At 54.0% G+C, this 17000-nt stretch overlaps 1 protein-coding gene across 4 annotated transcripts in view; it reads left to right on the top strand.

Annotated features, from left to right (window-relative positions):
* Positions 1-17000, top strand: part of LOC146855138 (solute carrier organic anion transporter family member 1A2-like) — a 643199-nt gene that overhangs the window by 179194 nt on the left and 447005 nt on the right. The window lies entirely within an intron of this gene.

A 17000-nucleotide genomic window follows, 5' to 3' on the forward strand; every position in this document is an offset into this window, starting at 1 on the left:
AGTTTCTCTTCCATCTTACACTCCTTCAATTTGCCCTCCGCCTACAGGAACCACAATGCTCTGCGAATCACAGCCCAAACGTAATAAAATACTCCGTCCCCAGAATCTATCCCATCCCTACACCAACAACATCCTCCCGAGTGTTCACAATTTCACCGCCCACCCACAGATGTCATAACATTAATAATGCCGTGATATTCCAAACATGAAATGTAATCTCAAGTTTTTAACAAAAATATCGCACTCAGTATGTTTATAGTGTTGGCATAACCTTTTTGAATGTTTCTAAAATTAACCACAATCATCCTAAATGCACTTTAAAAATCATCAGTTCAGTAGATTCCAACATTGCGCAGGATAGTTCGTATAATAGTCTCTCTTGTGACTGCCTCATTTGTTATTTTCTTCTTCTTTCACTTTTCAAATGTTTCGATGGGTGCTACTTACCTGGAGGGCCCACAGTAATATATGTCTTTGAAAAAACAGCAAAGTGCATACCTGTTTGCGTTGCGTATATCTGTGTTTTACTTGTTTTTATCTTCTAGCTCGTTGATCGCGTGCAACCCGGAAGCTTGGTAGGCCCAACCACGCTGGTATAATGATACTAGAAAACGTGGAGTGAAATGTCACCCCGCCGGATGCACAGCTATTTGCAATGTATATACAAATACCACTTGGTTCAGGTTTCATTATTCATTTTAATTCTATTTCTTGTTTTTGTTCTTCGCAATAATCCAAATTTTATCCAATCATCATTTTGTTCCTCACGTCACAAGAGAGACGCTTACATTTGTTGTATGGCTACCTCAAAGGCCAAGGTGAGGCTGAAAAATCAACATAGCACCTGTTCACAGTCCGAAGATCTGCTGCAGCCTGAGTCCAGAGCACCGAGTCTCCGACGTCTAAGTCGCCGATCGGCTCCAACGCAGGCCGTGCTATGCAGCTGAAGGAATAAAAGCATCCTCATCCACAGCTGAAACAATCGATGCAGCGCCTGTTTTGCCACCTCCCCATCATCTCCAGTGTGCCTGGATTTCCACGCATTGCACCTTTGTACCAAGTTTCTACTGCATCGCCCCGCAGTAAGGAGCCACCTCTGGAAATCGACACACCGCATCTCCTCGCAGTGAGGAATTGACGCAACACTTCTCTTACGGGAAGCAGAACTGACACGTCCATTCCCCTGGAACTCAAGAATCAACACATCGATTGTGTTTCAAACACTTCCCTCCTTTGCGGCCCTTCGTCGTCTTGGATTTTGATGCTTCCAAGGTACTTTGTGCTAAAATGACAGCATCCGTAGAGTTCTATGGATAGAATTGCTTAAACCTTTAAAAAGTGATATTTTGAGTTCTGTATGTTGGATTTTTTGTCGTTTTGGTCTTGTTTGGTTTAGATAAAGATTGTTTGTTTTTCTAAGTGGTGTAGTGTCCATTTATAGTGTTTTCACTGTGTTCCTGTGTGTGTTATGTACAAATGATTTGCTCATTGCCTCTGAGATAGGCCTGACTGTTTGTGCCAACCTACCAAGAAGTTGAATAGGGTTTTTTTTGGGTGTGTAACTCTCTTAGCCTGATTAGAAGGAAGGGTCCTTCCTTGGAAAGGATGCATATTAATGCCAACTAGAGTCCCCCATTTTCAACATGCTTGAACCCATGCAGGAGACTAAGAAATAGAAAAGGTAATGGAATCTCATCCTGTTAAATCAATCACAACTTTTGTTTTCCCTCTCTAAGTGCCCTAGACTTGGAAATATATCCTCAGAAGTTATTAAGCAAGTAGGCTTTCTTTAAAGTAAGAATAGTAAAGAAGTGACAAAGGTATAACTCTATTGGATAAAAGCAGGAGAGATAAAGTATTACATTTGTTCAGACTGATGAGGGAGTAATGAAAGAGCCTGCGGTTGGGAAATTTCTTAAACATCACGCCGGGTTGGGTCCATCCCAAGTGGAGTTACATTAGCAAATCTGCTGTAATGGAATATTGATTAAGAATAGCAAAACAAGTGTTTTTCGAGTGACCATAAACTGCACTGAATGGAAGGAATGGAGACAATCAGCCTTGGGAATTGTTATGAAAACCTATTAGATACCTCTTACAATAAAAGTGAAGTGTTCTTGATTAGGAGAAAGGCACTTCACACAGCCTGCACTTGCTTTCTTGGAATATAGGTAGTTTCAGGAAAGCTTGATCACTGGAAATATTGAAAGAACTAAGGGAAACATATGTAGAGATGTGTTTGCAAGAAACGTGGCTGTGCGAACAGCCTGAACCGATTGATGGATTCTTCCTGATCTCTAAAAGAACAGAGAAACTGGGTCAGGGTCACCCATCAGCATGACTTATGACATTTATATCCACTAAGGTGGTCAAATAATTGTCACTACTAACTGGGAATAATAAATGTATTTTGATGTGTCTAGTTGAATTACATACAATTAAAAAACAAATGGCGTCTATTATTGATATATTCCGCCTTCAAGCAGGGATGAATATGGGCTCCAACTCAAGCTCATGAAGGCAGAGCTAGAAAGATTAAACTCCGATACACATCACAAATGGTGGTAGTACTGGAGGATTTCAATCATGAATTAGATCCCCATTATCGTGGTTTGTTATACAAAGATATGTTTTGTGACGACAAATTTAGCATAGCCAGGTTCCCAAAGATTGAAATCAGATGCCAGGATATGGCTTTGCAAGAATGTTTACCATCAATAGGACTTCTCAGTACAAATGGTCTCTTTGACACGGATTGCCCCCAAGGCAAACTTTTAAATATGGCTCGCAGGGGGGCCCGATAGACTATATTTTTATCTAATTGTGATTCTTTTTTAAAGTGGAGGGTTTTGGCATTTTAACGCTAGAAGGAAGTAACCATGGGCCCCGGCATCTAGTTGATAAATCTAGGGGAAAGAGAACTTAGAGAAACAGTTCTCCCTTTGCATGTAGAATACCCTAGGTGCCTCACCTTAAAAATATAAGATATGCATATAACGCTTCTGTGTACCTTTTAGCAACAACAAGATTTAATTCAGGGGCTGAGGTGCCCAAGGATTTCTTTACATGGCATAAGGAAATAGTAAACCAAGTTGTAGAACGTTTACAAGTTGAAGTAAAAAAACACATGAGAAAGGTTAATTTAGAGGATAGGGCGTTAAGGAAGAATAATGGTTGGTTTGATATGGAAAGCAGGAGGCTAAAACAACAGATAGGAAAAGGAAAAAGGAACTTCAGGAAAAATTTGACAAAGAGCAAAATAGTATTTTACAGAGTGATACAAAGACCTATAAGAACCTACTGATCAGAAAAACAGGAATACCAGGGGAAATGTTGGGAAGAAATGCTAGAGGTCATTGAAACACAAAGGTGCCGATCACGATCCTGCAAAAACCGGGTACGAACCGTCGGACGGAGCACAATCTCCGCCCGACGCGTACCCGGTCGTCAATTTTCACAAACAAGGAATTACGATTCGCACGGGTACACCATTACCGTACGAATCGTAAAAAAGCCCGACCGAACAAAAAAACACCTACCAATGCGATCCGGGAAAGCGCCGACCTGACGTCGGGACGCTCGCAGCCAGCCATTCACGACCCAGGAATCACGATTCGCACCGACGTCACCCCGCACGGTGAATATTTTGCGGCAGCCAAAAACTGTCGGGAAATCAGGACGACGCGAACAAGGACCACCAGTACGCGACGGACAGACGACGACGCGAACAAGGAGGACCAGTACGTGACGGACACACAGGACGACGCCACCAAGGAGGACCCGTACGCGACAGGACGACGCGATCAAGGAGGACCCGTACGCGACAGGACGACGCGAGCAAGGAGTACCAGTACGCGACGGACAGACATGGACCCGAACCTACGAGTCATCCCTGCCCTCATAGCAGTCCACCTCCTCTACAGGTTACGACGCAGACGCCGCAGAAGGTCAGAATAACTAAGGGAGGGGGGAAAGTGGGGTGGGGTGGGGGTGGCAGGACCAGGGCAGGCCACAAAACAACCACATAAGTCACACACCACACATGGCCTGGACATACCTGACTCCCATGCCCTGGTCACCACGAGGGGGTGGGGGCGTGTCCTGATAAGCCAGCGACCGCCACAACGGAAGTCCGTCACCACGCGAACCGGCAACACAACCAGACAGGTACGTCCCGTACCCACGCCTGAAGAGCGTGGGTACGAGTCGGACCACGCCCACACACGTCACCCCAACAATGGCGGGACGGATCGCACCCATGTGGCAAAGGCCTGGGTACGGGCCGCACAAACATCACATAGCGTAGGGACGGATATGTACGGACCCCACCCCCCCCCGCGTATGCATGGAGCGTACCCCCCAGCCCAACAGTGTAAGTAAGACTCGAACCCTCACCCACGTATGCAAGGAGCGTACCCCCCAGCCCAACAGTGTAAGTACGACTCGAACCCTCACCCGCGTATGCAAGGAGCGTACCCCCCAGCCCAACAGTGTAAGTATGACCCGTACCCCCACCCGCGTATGCATGGAGCGTACCCCCCAGCCCAACAGTGTAAGTACGACCCGTACCCCCACCCGCATATGCATGGAGCGTACCCCCCATGCCAACAGTGCAAGTACCACTCGAACCCTCACCCGCGTATGCAAGGAGCGTACCCCCCAGCCCAACAGTGTAAGTACGACCCGTACCCCCACCCGCGTATGCATGGAGCGTACCCCCAGCCCAACAGTGTAAGTACGACCCGTACCCCCACCCGCGTATGCATGGAGCGTACCCCCCATGCCAACAGTGCAAGTACGACTCGAACCCTCACCCGCGTATGCAAGGAGCGTACCCCCCAGCCCAACAGTGTAAGTACGACCCGTACCCCCACCCGCGTATGCATGGAGCGTACCCCCCATGCCAACAGTGTAAGTACGACCCGTACCCCCACCCGCGGACGTACGGAGCGTACCCCCACCCCAACAGTGTAAGTTCGACCCGTACCCTCACCCGCGTATGCATGGAGCGTACCCCCACCACACCAGTGCAAGTAGACTCGTACCCTCACCTCGAATGCATTGAGCGTACCCCCACCGTGTATGTGCCAAGCGTACATATCCTGAAATCGGAGGTGTGTGTGCAGAGTCCACCCAGCAGTGCCCTGAGACAGGAGGGGTGGGTGTGGAGTCCTCCCAGCTGTGCCCTGAGACAGGAGGGGTGTGTGCAGAGTCCTCCCAGCAGTGCCCTGAGACAGGAGGGGTGGGTGCCTATCACTCCCAGCAGTGCCCTGAGACAGGAGGGGTGTGTGCAGAGTCCTCCCAGCAGTGCCCTGAGACAGGAGGGGTGGGTGTGGAGTCCTCCCAGCAGTGCCCTGAGACAGGAGGGGTGGGTGTGGAGTCCTCCCAGCAGTGCCCTGAGACAGGAGGGGTGGGTGTGGAGTCCTCCCAGCAGTGCCCTGAGACAGGAGGGGTGGGTGTGGAGTCCTCCCAGCAGTGCCCTGAGACAGGAGGGGTGGGTGCCCATCACTCCCAGCAGTGCCCTGAGACAGGAGGGGTGTGTGCAGAGTCCTCCCAGCAGTGCCCTGAGACAGGAGGGGTGGGTGCCCATCACTCCCAGCAGTGCCCTGAGACAGGAGGGGTGTGTGCAGAGTCCTCCCAGCAGTGCCCTGAGACAGGAGGGGTGGGTGTGGAGTCCTCCCAGCAGTGCCCTGAGACAGGAGGGGTGGGTGTGGAGTCCTCCCAGCTGTGCCCTGAGACAGGAGGGGTGTGTGCAGAGTCCTCCCAGCAGTGCCCTGAGACAGGAGGGGTGGGTGTGGAGTCCTCCCAGCAGTGCCCTGAGACAGGAGGGGTGGGTGTGGAGTCCTCCCAGCAGTGCCCTGAGACAGGAGGGGTGGGTGCCCATCACTCCCAGCAGTACCCTGAGACAGGAGGGGTGTGTGCAGAGTCCTCCCAGCAGTGCCCTGAGACAGGAGGGGTGGGTGCCCATCACTCCCAGCAGTGCCCTGAGACAGGAGGGGTGTGTGCATAGTCCTCCCAGCAGTGCCCTGAGACAGGAGGGGTGGGTGTGGAGTCCTCCCAGCAGTGCCCTGAGACAGGAGGGGTGGGTGTGGAGTCCTCCCAGCTGTGCCCTGAGACAGGAGGGGTGTGTGCAGAGTCCTCCCAGCAGTGCCCTGAGACAGGAGGGGTGGGTGTGGAGTCCTCCCAGCAGTGCCCTGAGACAGGAGGGGTGGGTGTGGAGTCCTCCCAGCAGTGCCCTGAGACAGGAGGGGTGGGTGCCCATCACTCCCAGCAGTGCCCTGAGACAGGAGGGGTGTGTGCAGAGTCCTCCCAGCAGTGCCTTGAGACAGGAGGGGTGGGTGTGGAGTCCTCCCAGCAGTGCCCTGAGACAGGAGGGGTGTGTGCCCATCACTCCCAGCAGTGCCCTGAGACAGGAGGGGTGTGTGCAGAGTCCTCCCAGCAGTGCCCTGAGACAGGAGGGGTGGGTGTGGAGTCCTCCCAGCAGTGCCCTGAGACAGGAGGGGTGGGTGTGGAGTCCTCCCAGCTGTGCCCTGAGACAGGAGGGGTGTGTGCAGAGTCCTCCCAGCAGTGCCCTGAGACAGGAGGGGTGGGTGTGGAGTCCTCCCAGCAGTGCCCTGAGACAGGAGGGGTGTTTGTGGAGTCCTCCCAGCAGTGCCCTGAGACAGGAGGGGTGGGTGCCCATCACTCCCAGCAGTGCCCTGAGACAGGAGGGGTGTGTGCAGAGTCCTCCCAGCAGTGCCCTGAGACAGGAGGGGTGGGTGCCCATCACTCCCAGCAGTGCCCTGAGACAGGAGGGGTGTGTGCAGAGTCCTCCCAGCAGTGCCCTGAGACAGGAGGGGTGGGTGTGGAGTCCTCCCAGCAGTGCCCTGAGACAGGAGGGGTGGGTGTGGAGTCCTCCCAGCTGTGCCCTGAGACAGGAGGGGTGTGTGCAGAGTCCTCGCAGCAGTGCCCTGAGACAGGAGGGGTGGGTGTGGAGTCCTCCCAGCAGTGCCCTGAGACAGGAGGGGTGGGTGTGGAGTCCTCCCAGCAGTGCCCTGAGACAGGAGGGGTGGGTGCCCATCACTCCCAGCAGTGCCCTGAGACAGGAGGGGTGTGTGCAGAGTCCTCCCAGCAGTGCCCTGAGACAGGAGGGGTGGGTGCCCATCACTCCCAGCAGTGCCCTGAGACAGGAGGGGTGTGTGCAGAGTCCTCCCAGCAGTGCCCTGAGACAGGAGGGGTGGGTGTGGAGTCCTCCCAGCAGTGCCCTGAGACAGGAGGGGTGGGTGTGGAGTCCTCCCAGCTGTGCCCTGAGACAGGAGGGGTGTGTGCAGAGTCCTCCCAGCAGTGCCCTGAGACAGGAGGGGTGGGTGTGGAGTCCTCCCAGCAGTGCCCTGAGACAGGAGGGGTGGGTGTGGAGTCCTCCCAGCAGTGCCCTGAGACAGGAGGGGTGGGTGCCCATCACTTCCAGCAGTGCCCTGAGACAGGAGGGGTGTGTGCAGAGTCCTCCCAGCAGTGCCCTGAGACAGGAGGGGTGGGTGTGGAGTCCTCCCAGCAGTGCCCTGAGACAGGAGGGGTGTGTGCCCATCACTCCCAGCAGTGCCCTGAGACAGGAGGGGTGTGTGCAGAGTCCTCCCAGCAGTGCCCTGAGACAGGAGGGGTGGGTGTGGAGTCCTCCCAGCAGTGCCCTGAGACAGGAGGGGTGGGTGTGGAGTCCTCCCAGCTGTGCCCTGAGACAGGAGGGGTGTGTGCAGAGTCCTCCCAGCAGTGCCCTGAGACAGGAGGGGTGGGTGTGGAGTCCTCCCAGCAGTGCCCTGAGACAGGAGGGGTGGGTGTGGAGTCCTCCCAGCAGTGCCCTGAGACAGGAGGGGTGGGTGTGGAGTCCTCCCAGCAGTGCCCTGAGACAGGAGGGGTGCGTGTGGAGTCCTCCCACCAGTGCCCTGAGACAGGAGGGGTGTAACACATGTGTGTGAGGCCAGAATTATCCACATGCATACTGGCTACAAGGGAACATGTCCCCATGAACTCATGTCAACAGACTCCACACACAAGTACAGTGATCACCAAGGATGCCACGATTGTTGCAGGTGGAGACATGGCCCTGCATGCATGGCCAAAGTAGAAGGGCTCCGTCACACACACAGCTCATGTAGACACAGCTCTGCGCTAAACATTGGGAACACCCTGCAGGGAAGAAAGCTGGGTACACAGAGGAAGGAATACACCCTGGGACAAGTGCACCATGCAGTAACTGCTTACATGAACAAAGAAAGTTAGCCAACACCTTGTGATGGCACACAGATCACAGGGTCCCACCAATGAGCAGTACACTACTACATATCCCACACACCCAAACCCTTACACACCACCAAAAACCATGTAGCAGCCCCACCAACACCAATACCAGCATAGCAGTAGTGTGATAATGAAAACAAAATTAAGCTTTAATCAGCATGAGCACAATGTCCGTGGATCGCAGGCAGTTCAATCTTCCCAAAGCCCATAGGGCAGTCAATGATTCTCAGCTGGATGGGAGACACAGTGGGATGCGTGTCCCCTACCTTGCCTGCACAGTCAAATGGCATCGTCTTCCACACTGGTGAGGGCATCAGGGGGGGGGGGAAGCAACAGGCACCGCAGGGACATCAGGGCAAAGGGGCGGCGTTGTGGGTGCAGGGATGGAGGACTCCACCACAGGGGGTGGGTCAGTGCCAAAGGCGGAGGCCAGGATGGCACTACACACCTTTGCAAGGTCCTCCAGGGAGTCCCCTGCACCCGAAGGGACCTCATGCCCCAAGGAGGGGGGGGGGTCAGAGGGATGGGTCGCAGCACCACCGGGGGAGGGTGGAGACAGGGGGGGAGACTCAACCACCCTGACCGGGGACCTCCTTGACCGCTTGCGTGGTGGTGTAACTGTGGGGCTCAGGGACAGAGCGGCCATGAAGGAGTCCTTGGGGGAGATGTGGCCAGGAGAGCTGAGGGGAGGGGATTTGGAGGGAGTGGACTGGGTGGAATGCGGACTCCCACTATGGCTGCGTGTCACACGTTTGCCCCCCGACCCAGTGGGTGTGCCTACCTCACCCTGTGTGTGCGTGTCAGGAGGAGTGCGGTGGACCTTCCCTGCTGGTGTGGTGCCCGTGTCCGTTGATGTGGGTGCATGCCGACGTCTGGGTGTACGTGGGACAGGCATGGGAGTGGGAAGTGTGGATGGGGCAGGGGTAGGTGGGGGGAGGTCGCGCTGCAGGAGACCCACTGCTGCAGTCAGTGTGGAGTCGATGGACCTCAGCAAGTTGCGTTGGTCAGCCTGCGATGAATGAATGCCCTCCAAGAAAGCCTCGATGTTGGTGAGGGTTTTGCCGTGGGCATGGAGGACATTAAGGATCGCAGCCTGACCAACCTGCAGTTGCCGCTGGATGTCCACAGACTCTGCATTGGCGGCAGCAGTGGAGACAGGGGCAGGGGGTGCGGTGCCTGGCAGGAAGGAGACATGCTGTGACCGGGCACGCTGGGAAGGGACACGAGCAAGTGGGAGGTGGCTGATGGAAACTGAGGGGGCGGGGCGAGGTGTTGTTCCGCTGTCAGCTGCTGGTGCAGCCTCCGCCCACTCGGAGACATCCTCCTCGGACCTGTCAGCTTCGTAGTCTGATGTGCCAGTCGACAGGTCCTCGGCCACACTCTCCTCCGCCTCTGTCCCACTCGATGTGCCAGACCCGATGTCACGGCTGGCACTGGTGCTCGGTCCCTCCGCCTGGTCTGTGTCCATGTCTCCCTCTGTGTCCCCCGACGATGCTGTGGGCAGGGTGGAGAGACAGAAATTAATCAGACACCTGTACACATCTGTCACATGAGTCCAATCTACATAGGTAACATTGCATAGCCTGAAAAGGAAGATCCCTAACATCTACTGAACAAGGTACCGATGTAGGGCATGAAACACACAGTTGGTTGAGCCACCATGCCACTGAAATACCATGGAGAGCATGAGACAATAGCTAAACACAGGAAACGGAGTCTGACATAGCACCCAGGCCCTGGGGACAATCCAGCACTGCATCTGCACCACACAGCGTTGGCGAAAATACCGATGACCAGGGACCATATCCATGAACTTGAGACAGATGCTGCATAGGTAATGCTGAAAACATGCCCAACATGACTCGGTCACTGCACATTGCGTGTGTGTCCAGACACATCACACACTGCCCAGACCCAGCAAGTAGGAATCAGGATTTGACACATAGGCATTGCCCGCCCCAACAAGACCCTACACGAGGCAAATTGTTGAGACACAGGTGGCACCAACATCTCATAGTCTGGGTGATACACACAGGGGCAGGCAAAAAGCAAGAGTGTACGCCAAACAGCCAAGGTGCGCCTGTACAAATAATGAGGTACCAGTGCCCATCCTCAGATGAGTATAACAAGACACACAGGCACTGGCAACTGTGAGTATGAAGAAGGACAATCAGGTCAGGCTGCACAGTGGACACCTGTACAAAATAGCACGTCTATATACATGGTGACAGGGGACAATGGCACAGAGCACAACCTACGCTGTAGACACTGAGATTGGCCACGTTAATGATGACACATACACCACTGAGGAAAAGGTGCCCCAGGGGACAGTAGTGGGCACGCAACTACATGCTACTGAATGGTAATGACTGCAACACACGTCACCATCCCTGCACTATGTGTATCGCACACTCATGCACATCATGTCACAGGCCACTACATAGGACATGCGCGCTGTAAGGCATGACACATGAGAGACCAACTCCCATGTCTGGAGTCAGCATCAGTGCCAACTGACATGGAACCCACATGCAGTGAACTTGACAGTGCACAGGCAAGGTCCCACAACCTGTTACACACCACCCCCACACATGATGCTACAGTCATTGCTCTCGTGGACAAAGCGCCAGCCTACATTACCTTGTGAAGGAGTGACTACACACAGACCAGGGAACACATTGCAAGGAGGGGAAGGGTGGCAGGGGCACAGCGCTATACTGGGGCAAACAGGATCTGCACAGCACCTTTAAACCCTGCCAGTGAATTCATGCTACTGTGCCCTTACAAATGCCGGTGACACACAACAAACACACATGTACCTACCCCCTTCCGGCTGCTGCATCGCCTGTAAGCGCCTCTCCAGGTCTGGAAAGACCACCGGCAGCACACGCCTGTGGAGGTGGCTCAGACGGCGGCGGCCGCGGTTCTTGTGGCTCTCAGGTGAGTCCCCCAGCAGGAGCCGTGCAATCCTCCGCGTCCAGCACCGGATATCCTGCCAGCGTTTCCTCACCTGGGGCAGGCTCCGCCTCCGACCATCCACACCCCTCACGGCACTGACGGCGGTCAGCCAGATCTGCTCCTTGGCAGTGGCGCCTACCTGTGAGGAGGAACAAGTGACACCACATCAATACACCAGCCACATGTCACAGAGAGACATATGGGTACAAATTAGCTGGTTACAACAAGGCATGTCATGCAGCCAACGCATTGCACCTTTGTCATAGGGACATCATCCCCTGGTGAGGGAAAAAGCATTACGTGCCACAGTGGGTACACAGGTGGAATGATGGCAATGTCACAATCAATTATCAAGGCTCACACTGTGCATCACACCCACCCCTCCTGTCTCAGGGCACTGCGGTGAGTGATAGGCCCCCACCCCTCCTGTCTCAGGGCACTGCTGTGAGTGATAGGCCCCCACCCCTCCTGTCTCAGGGCACTGCTGTGAGTGATAGGTCCCCACCCCTCCTGTCTCAGGGCACTGCTGTGAGTGATAGGCCCCCACCCCTCCTGTCTCAGGGCACTGCTGTGAGTGATAGGCCCCCACCCCTCCTGTCTCAGGGCACTGCTGGGAGACATCTGGCACCCCCCCCCCCCTGGGACCCCCCCGACAGTACATGGCATGTGTGTTACACCTGGACGCAATGGCAGAAGTCACAGTCACAACATAGGGACAGTCTGTGGCAGTGGCCTATGCACTCACCTGATACCCTGGTCGCCCATACAGCATGGAGTACTGTGGGAGGATCACATCCAGCAGAGCCATGTTCTCCTCCAGGGTGAATGGCTGTGTCCTCTCCACAGCCCTTGACATGGTTCCAGGGAATCAGTAGCAGCAGCTGGGTCGACGAATGCAAAGATGTGCAGGCAAGTGCTCCCTCATGGGACCTGGCTGCCTTATATGTGCCCTTCTGCCCAGTCTCATGCACAGGAGTCCAGAGTGATTGGTCACTCACATTTGCATCCTATGTTTCCACCAATCCCTTCAAACCTAGCAGTCTGTGGGTTCTCTATCGGTTTCATTCTCCTGCATGATGTCAGCCCCACAAACACATTGCAACAAAGTAGAAGAATTCCAACTGACTTCTGCTGTGCACCTTCCAGAACAATTTCGAAATTTGAACTTGGTCTCCATGACAACCAGCATGCATGTAGGCCTTAATACTTGTCCCCTATGTAATTTTGAGCATCACACACAGGTACGGTGCGTTTCGGGGCCCTAGGGCACCCCAAATGCATGGCAACGGCCCGTACATGCATGCCTACGTTCACTATCACTATGGGTCTGCACGCGTATGCGTACCCGTAGTGTTACGGACCGTACACACGCATGTACGCTCTCTATCACTATGGGTCTGCACGCGTATGCGTACTCGTAGTGATAGTGAGCGTACATGCGAGTTTACGGTCCGTACCACTACGAGTACGCATACGCGTGCAGACCCATAGTGATAGTGAGCGTACATGCGAGTGTACGGTCCGTACCACTACGAGTACGCATACGCGTGCAGACCCATAGTGATAGTGAGCGTACATGCGAGTGTACGGTCCGTACCACTACGAGTACGCATACGCGTGCAGACCCATAGTGATAGTGAGCGTACATGCGAGTGTACGGTCCGTACCACTACGAGTACGCATACGCGTGCAGACCCATAGTGATAGTGAGCGTACATGCGAGTGTACGGTCCGTACCACTACGGGTACGCATACGCGTGCAGACCCATAGTGATAGTGAGCGTACATGCGTGTGTATGGCCCTATCACTATGGGTCTGCACGCGTATGCGTACCCGTAGTGGTACGGACCGTACACTCGCATGTACGCTCACTATCACTATGGGTCTGCACGCGTATGCGTACTCGTAGTGCTACGGATCGTACAAATGCCTGTACGCTCGCCATCACGATGGGTACACATACGGCAGCACTCCCACAGTGATTTGGGAACATGCACAGGCCCTCTCAGCAGCAGTACGGCGGTTTTTACACATCACTGTGGTGATAGGCGACACACAGGTAGGAATAGGGCGGACATACTTGTCCATGGATGGACATACTTGTCCAGGACTGGACATCAAGGCATCGTCTGTGCATTACTACATGTGTGGGGCACAGGTGTCACAGGCTGTGATGTGGAACATGCCTCCTGAGTGGAGAAGGCACCAGATGTATGATGAGATGTGTACATGTGTACTGTGTGAGGGTGCAATGTGTGCCAGGCATGCCCTTGACTCCTTTGACATGTGTGCATGTGGGACTGCGCACTTGGGGTGAGCGTCACTGGCATGGCACGGACACCAACACACGGAAGTGTCCCATGATGCCCGGTACAGGGGTCATGACACATGACTTGTCACTACCCACAGTGCACAATGTGACTATGTCATATATGTGTCCGGGATTTACATCAGGTTGATGTTGTAGCACCCTCAAAAGCTGCAGCCGTTGCCGCAACCAACATGTGGCTGTGTGTAGATTGTCATTGCACACTGTTCCGCACACCATGCCACATGTGTTATCGGATGTGAGGTGCACATGTATGCATGGGACACGGAGTAGCGTGACAAGGCCATGTCAGCATCCTCACAAGGAATGTGTGGTGAGTCATGACATGTGCACCTTCATGGCAAGGTGTGTGGGCTGGACTAGTGTAATGTCATGTGACCTGTGGCTCCAGTGTTCCGCTACCAGTCTCTGCAATCGGCATCCTACTTCTGCTGATGTGTTGGCGTATGTCACTCCTGTCTTGCGTCGGGCTGTGCACTTGCACTGGGACACAGCTATTAACATGGCGTGGCATGGGGAGGTTCTCAATCACCGTGTGTAGCTGGGTCTTGGAAGGAGTGTCACCTTGCATCCATACGTGTCCTGGGCATGTAGCACATGCCTGACTCCCTATGTAGCATGTGTGTATTGCCAGATTTACATGTGCTCAGTAGACATGAGTTGTTCTCGTAGTGCACTCACTCTTCCTTGTCACTTCCAAATTACTGCAGAGCGCCTCCTCTTGCCCGAAGAATTCCAGACTTGGCTACCATGCAGGAGAATGACAGGATCCGGCTCTACCGCTTCACCCAACCGTTGATTCTGGAGCTGACGGCGAGACTGGCACCACACCTGCAACCGCAGCACAGGTATCCTACGGCACTGACACCCCAGCTGAAGGTAATGGCTGCCCTACATTTTCTTGCCACGGGTACCTTCCAAAATACCATAGCTCATGTTGGTGGCATGTCCCAGAGCATGTTCAGCGGTGTGCTGCATGATTTCTTGGAGGCCATGTTGATTCACCTGGATGACTTCATCAAGTTCCCAACCCCTGAACAGATGACTGAGGTCAAGCGTGGATTCTATGCCCTGGGAGGGATGCCCCATGTCATTGGGTCCATAGATGGGACACATGTAGGTTTGGTACCACCACACGCACGGGAGGTGGCGTACCGCAATCGGAAGCACTACCACTCCATCAATGCCCTTGTGGTGTGTCTGTCCAATATGGTGATTTCACATGTCTGTGCTCGTTTCCCAGGATCAGCACACGATGCCTACATCATGAGGCGTAGCGGGATGCCTGATATGATGATGCAGCTGCGCAACGAACGGGCATGTGTTGTTGGTGGGTACAGTCTGTCTGTCCTGTATTCTGTATAGCCGACCAGCACGACCGCTTCACCAGTTCTAACGATGTCCATGTGCTTCCCATGTAGGGGACGCTGGCTATCCCAACATGCCTTGGCTGCTGACACCTCTCCGCAACCCCATCACGCCGGCCCAGCTCCGCTATAACACCGCCCATGGCCGGACAAGGCGAGTGATAGAGAGGACGTTTGGCATGCTGAAGAGCCGATTCCGGTGCCTCCACAAGACCGGCGGTGCACTCCCTTATGCCCCGGCGAAGGTCTGCAAGATCTTCATGGTCTGCTGCATGCTGCACAACATGGCAGTTGAAAGAGCTGTGCCACTCATCCTGAATCAACATGACGAGGACCATCCACCCGTGGAGGACGAAGGGCTTGGCAATGGGGCTAGTGATGTGGAGGATGTGGAGCCGCAAGAGGACATCCGGACTCGGCTCATACGCGACTTCTTTGCTTAGTGGTGAGTACCAGGGTCTGAGTGTGCACGCATTGGTCCCCGTGTGGCATGCGTTGTGATGTGTGTCTCCACCTGCATGTATGGCACGTGGGTCAGAGGTGTGTGTGGGTGTGTCACTGGAGTGATGGTGGCAGTGATGGTAGTATTTCCCCAGTCATAATTGTGACCTAGCATGTTGTCATCCATACATGTGTCGAGTAAATGCACATGCAAGTGGCTGTGCTTTTTGTGGCTGACTTCTTGTGTGTCTCTCTTCCCCAGGTACCTGCGCATGCCGTTTGCTGGTTGCATTGTTGTGGCACTGCTATTCCTCATGGACATGACATCGTGGGCTGACTCAGCGTTACAGGCACGGACACGTTTGGAAGTCTCCATGGGGTAAGGGATGCATCTGGGGTGTATTGGGTGTGGCAGTTGTTCACGATGTGTGCACACTGCCCCGGTCGGGGTTTGGTTCCTCTGCAGACATGTGGCATCCCCATGGGACACGACATGCAGCTGGGTACACCTGAATAGATGGGCTGCCTGGTTGTCAGTCATCAGTGATGGGATAGTGGATTGTGATGATGGCATCAATGTGTGTGACACTGCCCTCGGACACATACGGTTAACATTGTCTTTACATGGCGTGGGACTTCCACATCAGCGGATCTATGGTGTATGGCAGGCTCTCCGTGAGCAGCTGTGGGTGTTTAGCTGTTAGCCGACGCTTGTGTGCCAGTTCCATGGCTATCACGCATTTGTGCTGCAGAAGGGGGGTGCCAGTGTTGGACCCACATGTTACTCCACATGATGTGTTCATGTGTACTTCAAGTTGCCTCTGCAATCCCAAAAACATGACTAATAAAGGTGTCCCTATGCCTCCAAGGTGCCTCTTCTCAGTCAATGCTGGTGTGTTGGCACGGTGCATCCTGCATGTCTGGCATGGTATTCCCTGATTGTGGCTATGTGTCAATGTGTCGAGTGGCAAGATGCAAGCTGTGTGTGTGTGCTGAGACTGTGTATTGGGCATGATGTCCATGACTGTGTGGGTATTGTGACATGTGCCATCCCCATGCATCCAACGTTGTCCATGACCCCATTCTCTGCATCCACCGGACTCAAGCTTGCAGGACATGGTTCTGCCACCTGTCTACACATACCTGGGTGCCCCCCAGGACACTGGCCAGGATCCCTGACCTCTGCGCATGACTGTTGCTGTACTCAATGTGTCTGTCAGCACGGTTGTTCGGCCACCCCCTCAGCTGGTTCTGACCATCACGGGTGTGTATGGTGCTCCATGTCTGTCTTGCCTAATAAACTGTGACCCATGTGTCCTGTGCCAGACTCAGGCCCCAGGGTGTGGATGGTTGAAGTGAACAGATGACTCAGGCATGTTTAGACTGTACAAGACACATGTTAGGTAATAATGCTACCAGCAGGCATCTACTCTTAATAGTGTGATTTATTATTGGGGGGGGGGACAAAGTGAGGGGCTTTCCGGGATTAGGGAATCCAAAGTTCAGTAGGGGAGTTGGTGTCCTTGCCATTGGAAATCCTCAGAGTCCATGCCACAGTCTTTGTCAACATTGGTCAGCCAGTGACCAGCAGGGCCATGTGGCAGAGAATGTCTCTTGATGCTGTGATGCTGTT

Source organism: Triturus cristatus, chromosome 4_1, assembly GCF_964204655.1.
Source record: "Triturus cristatus chromosome 4_1, aTriCri1.1, whole genome shotgun sequence".
In the NCBI taxonomy this organism is placed as follows: domain Eukaryota; kingdom Metazoa; phylum Chordata; class Amphibia; order Caudata; family Salamandridae; genus Triturus; species Triturus cristatus.